The sequence below is a fragment of the Syngnathus typhle genome, linkage group LG12 (assembly GCF_033458585.1).
Source record: "Syngnathus typhle isolate RoL2023-S1 ecotype Sweden linkage group LG12, RoL_Styp_1.0, whole genome shotgun sequence".
Classification (NCBI taxonomy): Eukaryota; Metazoa; Chordata; class Actinopteri; order Syngnathiformes; family Syngnathidae; genus Syngnathus; species Syngnathus typhle.
The window spans coordinates 4,549,602-4,558,209 of record NC_083749.1 but is presented as its reverse complement, the minus strand read 5'-3'; the positions used below and the strand labels follow the sequence as shown (position 1 = coordinate 4,558,209).

General features: G+C 44.1%; 1 long non-coding RNA gene across 1 annotated transcript in view; it reads left to right on the top strand.

The window, feature by feature from the left end:
• Nucleotides 1-3,595: 3,595 nt before the first annotated feature.
• LOC133163726 (uncharacterized) overlaps nt 3,596-8,608 on the top strand; it is a 36,033-nt gene continuing 31,020 nt past the window's right edge. Inside the window, exons 1-2 of the long non-coding RNA XR_009716441.1 lie at nt 3,596-3,745; nt 4,883-4,947. This is a non-coding gene — a long non-coding RNA (uncharacterized LOC133163726). The remainder of the gene's footprint in view (nt 3,746-4,882; nt 4,948-8,608) is intronic.

Below are 8,608 nucleotides of genomic sequence, written 5' to 3'. Positions count from 1 at the left end.
TTGACCAAAAATTTCAAAATAAAAAAAAAATAGCACTCTACATCAATGTTTTTTTACATAGGCTGCAAATGGATCTATTTGTGCGTCATAATTTCATTCTTCAATGCTCAAGCAGAAATCAATTTCTTTCCTTCATTCCTGTTTTTTGCCGCTCATCACATTTCGCAAGAGATTCCCGAGAGGCCTGAGGGAAAGGAAGAATGCCGACCACGAAACATCATTTCACCTTAAAATACATTCCCAAACAACACGTCTAATTCCTCCCACATTAGACAAAGTATTTGCTGCTGATTCACACACAAGCAGGCTTTGACCACAAATCTTCCTCTTGCATCAGTGGAATTAAGTTGGTGCCCTCTTCTCCAAATTTTCCCATATTTGACAAAGGGCCCTTTCCCCTGGCGTCCCAACAAACGACACCATTCACACGCGCCAAATCATGTGAAGCGCTGTAGAAGACGTGACCAGCCGCTAACCCCCGCTCGCTCTGGACTCAAGCGCACCTCGGGAAATCAATGGCGATGACTCAAAAGTCCGCATAAACAAAAGCCTTAATCCGCCTCTTTTTAACATGATCCTCGCTGCCTCGCTGTTATTCCCACTTTTCGACTCTTACACGAAGACGTGTAAACACAGACTCAAAGGAGTGGCGTCAGACGTAATAGAAATGATCTGTCAGTGCCTCTTTGAATGGGACCAAGACAAAATGATGGAAACTATTTACAGCCACCTAAAAACAATCTGCTGGCTTGTGGCTAGCTGAAGTGTTTTCCAGAGGCAGAAAATGTACTTGGCTGAGCAGTGAACAAAACCAACTTGTCTATGTAGTTAACGTTTTGCTAGGAGCTAGCTAGCGTTTGATTTTTAGGCTGTCAAAGCAGGAGCCAAAAAAATGCCAATTTCTCAAATGGTAATAACTGATCTCTATTCCGGCTTTTTTTTTTTTTTTTTCTTAAGATGAGACAGAGAATCCGGTGGTTTGTGGGTTGGCACAAGACAACACATTTTCTCCAAATCTTCCTTTTTATCCTTTCAAAGCACCAGTGGTGGGAAGTAACAACATGGTTGCACTTTGTTACTTCCCACCAGTGGTGTTTTTGCTGCGCTTTCTTTCCCTGCCCGCCTCCTGCCTTTCTTCCCTGCGCTGTGTCGCTACGTGCGCACGTGTTGCGGTAGAAAAAGCAGCACTTATTAGGTGTCACGTCGCGTTAGAAGCTGTGACCTGTCAGGGCTCGTCTCGCCACTTATCTGTCACCAGCGGCCTGTTGAGCGTCTGCCGCTGGATTGAGGCGGCACACCATCGCTACGGATATTTACTGCTCAAGCGTGCCCCCCCGACAACAGAGGGGTCAGCCGTCGAGATGACCCCGATTGTCAAATAACAACAAAATACAAAGACGATTTACGGGCTTTGAAACCCTCGGGCTTAATGGCCAGACCGCCGTTATCAACAATTAGCATCTAGCTTGAGATGAGACACATTTTACAATATTTTTATGAAAAAGAACACAAAACAGACTTAATAAACTTTTATCGGTACATCCCTAATAAAAAAACACACAATGCAGTGGCTACTTAGTTACTTAGGGGGGGCTTTTGAATCTTAAGGCACAGCTATTAATCATGCTTGCGATGGGCCCTGGAAAAACTGGAATGTGAGCTTGTGACAGTGATGGAGGTGAGCTGCCAGGTTCGGGCGTCAGGTAGCTGCCACGAAATGTCGATCAGCGCCGCAAGACGCCAAAAGGCCCGTGACGCGCCGTGCCGTCCGATGGGTTATGAAATCAGGCGGGGATGGCGATGGAGTGACACGAAGCAGAGGCTGTCAAGAGGGAGGAAGAAAAAAAAAAATGCAAGGATGGGATGTCAAGTTCCGTTGGCCGCCCAGACGTGGCGCCGCGATCTTTGCTGAGACAGCTGCGAATGCGCTCACCGCGTGGTGCTGATGTTTTTGTGTGTCACATCAAAGACTGAGCTGACTTGAGTCTGAGCTTAGGAGCTAAAAATGGACCCCTTTCGCCATAAGCGTAGCTAAAGTATTTTTGTGTGTGCATCAAGACATGATGTTTGAACACGCAAGTGGACAAAGAAATTAACTAAGCTAATACAGTGGTCTTGAAGACAAAAGAGTTTTAGGCAGACAGTAAAACTGTATCATCACACTGCTGGATCAATTGAGCTTGTGCAGGACCATCTAAAAAGAAAACCAAATTAAAATGAAAAAAATTGGGCTGGTACCTTTTTGGACCCATAATGAGTTATTTTTGACACCAATGTTTTTAGACATCACTCGCTATGCATCCAAAATAAATGCAGACAATGTATATTTGATCCCTTTAAAGGCTGAAGCTCTTCATCATGATGGTCCTCATCTCCAATTTCTGCTGTACTTTCTTCTTTTGCCATGATGGTCAGCAGGGTGCACTCGCTTCTTCTTGAAGTCTCCCTAATGAAACCTTATCCATGCATCTCGCCCCCTGGTGGTTGGCTGACTACTAGATGAGAAACTGTTTTTGTTTTTTTTGGACTCGCCGCAGAGCCCGCATATGAAATGTAAACATTGCTGACGATCAAATTTATTTAATCACGGCAATCAAAATTGTGTTCATAAATATATCAATTTTTTTATGATTATATATATATTGTATAGTTTAACAATTTGTGCTGTTGACAGAAGGTTTTTTTCTCCTTTTTAAATTTAAAGTTCCTTGCTTATGTAAGCTCCAGAGAATGAAGTTCATAGAACTACAATTGTAGAATATGATAGTCTGGACAGTTCTATTCAAATCACACGAAACCACTCTGTCTGAAGAGGCTCTTCAAAATATCCTTTTGTTGAACTGCCAGCCTGCATGCATATTTTAACACGGCGTGTAAATAATTTAGACACTTTTATGGCCGGACTCATCCAACTGGTGTTTGGGCTTCTGTTTGCACACACGCAGTCGAAAACGAGTCGCCGAATGTGAAATGTGACACGGCGCGGCACGTGACGGAGCGGCGTGGCACGTCAGCGGGCGCTGTAAGCGGAGCGCCATGTTTGCGCCGACGCACCTTCCTGCTGTCTGTCGTCTGACTCGGCAGCAGAAGGGCTGAAAAAAGGCAGATCTTGTGATGGGTGCGCGAAGAGCGCAACGTTTGGCCTTCATTCACGACTCCTGACCGTGACTTCACCCCCTTACCTCCTTCAGGGCCAGGATGAGGAAAGAGTGAAAGGAGAAAAAATGACTGACTGCCAGTAAGAGATTATGGTGCACGGCACAAAGGCCCTGGAGCCATCATTAAACTACTCGCCTATGCCATTGAATAAGGGATGTGTTTTAAATAAACACTAAAGCACATTGTTGGGAAGTCAGGAAGTACAAATATCTTCCGACCGTTGGATTTTTTGAGTATTAGTATACAATAAAATGTATTGACTGTTATTGCACTGAAACACAAACACTCAAAAAGTGGCATTACAGTATCTTCAAAATGTGTTCTGATTTTTTTTTTTTTGTCTGTGTCCATATGCCATCTTTGTTTTGTAATGAAAGGCGCATATCCCTGCTGGTCTTTTCATACGTGAACTGTTGTCTCCATGTCAAACAGGCTGAACAAAAGCACAGAGCTCCAGGGTGAATCCGTCTGAGAGACGAGAGTGCTTCATGCGGCCGGAGTCGGGAGATCAATATTTACAGACACTCCTCTTCTTTAGACAGCATTCATGTCACAACGAACAAACAGGCCCTCCCTCCCTGCAAAGGTAATGTCCAACCCGCCCCCTAACGACGTTCTTTTGCTTCCCTCATCTCGCCCCTCTCCCTTCTGCACAGAGACAAAAGGTAAAGGTTGACAAAAGGTGTCTGTGGATCTTTTGAGTGGCACACAGCGGCCCGCCGTCTGCATTCACCCGGCAATTATCTCCATGCCGACTTAATCCCGCCTGTTAAGTGGCTGGCTAAAAGCATGTGTACACAGACACGCGCGTAAATGGGGGGCCGGAGTGCAAAGTGGCGCGCGCCGTTTATCTGCGGGCGTCGTCGCACACCTGATATATGGCCCGGCCTTACAGGAAGCCACTCTACATGACCTTGGCAAAGATTGGAACACACACGCACACACACGACTAATGCGGGTTCAAGCATTAGATGTGGCTACTGTGCTTTCGTCGACTCGTGCCATGCCAATAAAGGCCAAATTGCCATTGACAGGCTTCTAAAACGTTTATAGAACTACTGTAAAAAAAATTATCCTAATAAAGATTCATAAATTGGTTCACCTTTACATAGTGAGCACTATCTATCCATCTATCTATCCTGCTAGCTAGCCTAAATAGCTTGCTTGCGAGCAAGTTAGTGAGCTTGTTGGATAGTTCGCTAGCTATCCAACTATCTCTACTGTTCTGTATACTGTACGGTACATAAATATATATGTACTATGCTGTATACAGTGTACAATGTATTTCCAGAAATATTCACTAATACTAAACGATAAAGTAACCACCTTTGAATAACATTTTAAACTTTGCATTGCTCTTAAATATTAACCTCAGGATGCGACATAATGCAGGTTCTAGGGTATAATGTATAGATTTGCTCAATCTATTGGTTGACCTGGCTCCGCCCACCCCTCACCCTGGGCCAAATCCCTCGTCACCTCATCAGTCACCTCCATTGTTTGCTGACACATTTTTTGTTGGTCTGCCAGGTGATAATGACTTGTTTGTACAGGTTTTGTAGCTTGAGTTGTTGGCCTTTGTTTATATGGTTTATGACACCTGCCAGCCTCATTTGCCCATAAGGCTTTGCGCTTCTCGTTTGGGTCTGAAACTGCTAAAAACTATGAGAAATGGTCACAGACAATTAAAAAAGAACCACGTCCTTTTTTTTTTTTTTTGCAGTGCAAAAGGCTCTATAAAAATGACCATTCAAGGACGGCACAAAACCGATGAACAAGACACCAACAGTAAGTGCAAAAACTAATTTTCTATTTTTCTTTTCTCACAATTGTACTCAAAATGTTTCTATTATTGAGGTGATATATTTATCCTGCATATCCTTCCCGAAAATTATGAGGCCTACTCATGTTGTCGGGCACAACAAAGACATGTTTGCCATCTAGTGGTGATTGTTGATATTACAACTTGAAACGCACTGCTCAGACGCAAGCCTGAATCCCCAAAGTTGGATAGAAACAAGCAATCGTTTTGCTACACATAAATTTGATGAAAGAGGTGCCAAATTTCAGCGAACAGAGCATAACAATATTAAGAAACATGACATTGTTTGACTGAAACCCAACCCAGATTCCTTTGGCCTCCAGCCTTTTGATGCGTGCGTGGTCAAAATGAGCAAAAGCCGCCTCCAAATGGAGGTTTGAGTGAGGTAACTGGAGCCAGTGTGAATGGACTCATTGTTGCTTCGCCTTAATAAGGCGTGACAAGTGAGGCGTGAATAGATTCCCATCATTAGGCCCCCTAAAAATGCCCATTAGAATCAATGGGCCACACTCCGGTCAGACTTTCTGTCTACTAGCCAGCGTGCCTCCGCGCCCTCCATCCCTCCCTCCCTCCCTCCCTCCTCCTCCCCTTTAACATGCAGGACACTGGATACAGTTACAGCCACCCAGCTGAGGTGAACTCAAACAAGGCAACTCTATAGCCGCAGCCCTAACACCCGGCGTAATGCAGTTGACGCCACGCTTGCGGGAAAAGGGCAACGCGATGAGAGAGTCGGGCGACCTCTATCATGAGTGCTTGTCGGAGCTAACGTGAATAGAAGTCCTGATGTTTACAAGAAAGCGTGTACGTGTCCACAAGTGTAAGTGTGTAGCAGACAACGGGTCCAGGCAGCCAGCGTGGCTGATAAACTGCAGGGATTAGCAGCCACTTCTGGAGCCCAAGTGGCCCTATCAATACAGGACCGGGCCCATTGATCTGTTGTCTGGACGGGTGCTGGCGCTAATTCCTGGACCTTGGCTCTGAGTGCTGCTGGCTGGGGAGCTCGGAGGCGGGGGCTGAGACTGACTGGCTACTAGTGGCGCCATCCGCAGACCCTTCTGGATTTGAGGGCTCAGCGTTTGCCGTAGAGCAGCTCAAAATAGCAAACCCGACCGCCGCGCGGCTAAGCAGGGGATAGACAAGCGACGTGCTAATGGTAATTTGAAAACACGAATCGTCACGGTCGGGCTCGTGTCATAAACAAACACTTTGGTTCGAAAAAAGCTTTTTCTAATTAGAACCGATCACTGTGTCAATTGGCGGAATACTTGACACGCTCCGAATGATGGCGCTTAAATGACATGCTAAGTCCGCGATGAGAATTACAGCGCTTTGACACGTGGAGTTGATCTGGAATAGAGTAGTCCACATTAACACCTCCTTAAACGGCCGTCCCCATGGAAGATACGGAGGGCGGAAGAAGAATTAAAAGCCTAGGCGTCAGGAGGGTGGGGAATTATCGGGGTGACATGCTCGCTTGAAGAGTCAAGCAAAGAACTAGAATAGCACTCACCGAAACCGAACTGCATGTTGTCTTTTTTTCTTTTTGCCACAAAAACAACAGCAAAAGACATTTAAAAAATGATTTTGAGAAATGGTGACAAAATAATGAAAACTAAATTAAGACACCATTAGAATATAATAGATTTACAACAGTGTCCAGGCAAGAACAAAACATATGGACAAATATGGAGTCAAATATTCTTGCTGACAGGTTTTAAAAAAATGTTTTTCAGTGCACTTTTCCGATTCCTTGGCATGGTTGTGTTGTTGGTTTGACAGCTGGTCACAAACAATTTGACTGTTGAACGCCTGACTCAGACCCTGAAAAATTGTTTATGATGGCTCGTAAGACATTTTGACACCAGGGGCTGTTTTGGCGTTTATCTGTTGGGGGGGATGGAATGTTTCTCTCTGCTCACCTCGCTAAGAGTTTATGGCATGTCTTCAGGTATTTCCACAAGATGAATGTAAGCTTTTTGTCAAGGCGGAAAAAAGGGGGCGAAAAAAAATCTGTTGATGCATTCAAAGGCCGTTTTGTTATTTTAGTTTTGGATGGAAAGGGCGAGAAAAGTCCAACTGTGTGCGGACGCAAACGGATTATCGCCTGACTTGCCAGCTGTCCGTGCAAAATGTAAGATTTCCTGCATCAGTGTGACAGTGACGAATCAGCATGTGATGGGACGCCTCTTTGTTGGCCTTTGTGTCCCCTCGTGCCAAGATTTACTGCATGTTTTTGACAACTTCAAATTGCTAAGAAAACAAATCTTGTCCAAATCCCGTGATGCTCGAAAATGTATTTATCTATGATTATTACATTTTTCTTCCTATATCCATGAGGTGGATTGTAGCCAAATTCCTGTTTGGTTATATTATATTATCCTATTACGCCCCAAGAACCCCCCCACCACATTAGTGGGTCATCTTCGCCCCTCCATCAACTCTCATCTTTCAGCCCAAACGTCCCCCTTAAAATAACTTTTCACCTCCAAAATTCTTTCCAGAGGAAGCCATTACCCTGAGCAGGCGCCCCTCTCAGAGGAAAGCCATTCATATTTGATTGGCGTCTGAGCAAAAATGGCAGTAATGTGCGCCGTAATCGCCACAAGTGTAATCAGGCAGGCTTCTGATGGCTTAACGGCTGGACGCGCACTCCGCTAGTGTGTCAGGAGTGATATTGTATGTGGCGGCTGGGTCAGGTTTTCTTTTTTTCTGAAAAGCTCCCTTTTGACTTCTAGACGAGAAGCTCCTTAAGTTCCACTGACATTTGGATCTTGGATTTTGGGGGATTATTTTTTTGTATTTGTTGAACAGGAATACTTTTTCAATGACATATTAAGCAAATAATCCAAGCTAAATATTTATAAAAGATGTAAACATATCAATATGATAGAATTAAAGAATTGCTGCTTCTTCCGGTGAGCGCATTTTGGCCAACTGAGGCTAGCAGACGTACAGAAATTCGTAGAGATGGTCTCTTAGTAAGCAGAAACAATGTTAGTTGTTCTTCACAGAGGATAAAGACTATATACCTGTGAATATTGTCCTACTGCCTGTCTGCATTTGTTGTTGCCATGTTCAAATATTCAAAGGGCTTTAATACCAGAGTACTGATCATGCTACTCATTATTAGTGTTTGGCATTTTATGTTAGCAATAAGCTAAACAGACTTTCCTAATGCTACACTGTGTGGTGGTTGTTTTATACACACACTTTATTTGTATTATATTTAGTTTGAGTAAAGTGAAACTGGATTCGGGTTCTCGTTCAAGAATTGTTAACTCTCTGCCTAACTGTAAGTCGAGATCACTTTTTTTCTTGCAAGTCAAAGCATAAAACGAGCCGAATGATGACTTTTATCCCGAGAGACTCGTAAATCAGGTCGTTTGGACGCATCTCAACAATCCACTTTGTAGTAATGCTACATGGTGATATTATGATAGCGTTAGTTAGCGTGGTTTCAAATGCGTGCTAGCAAAACAGGCTCTAGGACTGCTCGACTCATGTGGCCTTGAGACTTTATGAGCCTTTTAATAACTTCCATCATTGGCATTCGGTTTCGTCACCCAGCCAAGCGACACAGAATTCAACCAACTTTACCCAAGTAGCATTTAATAACAGACATTG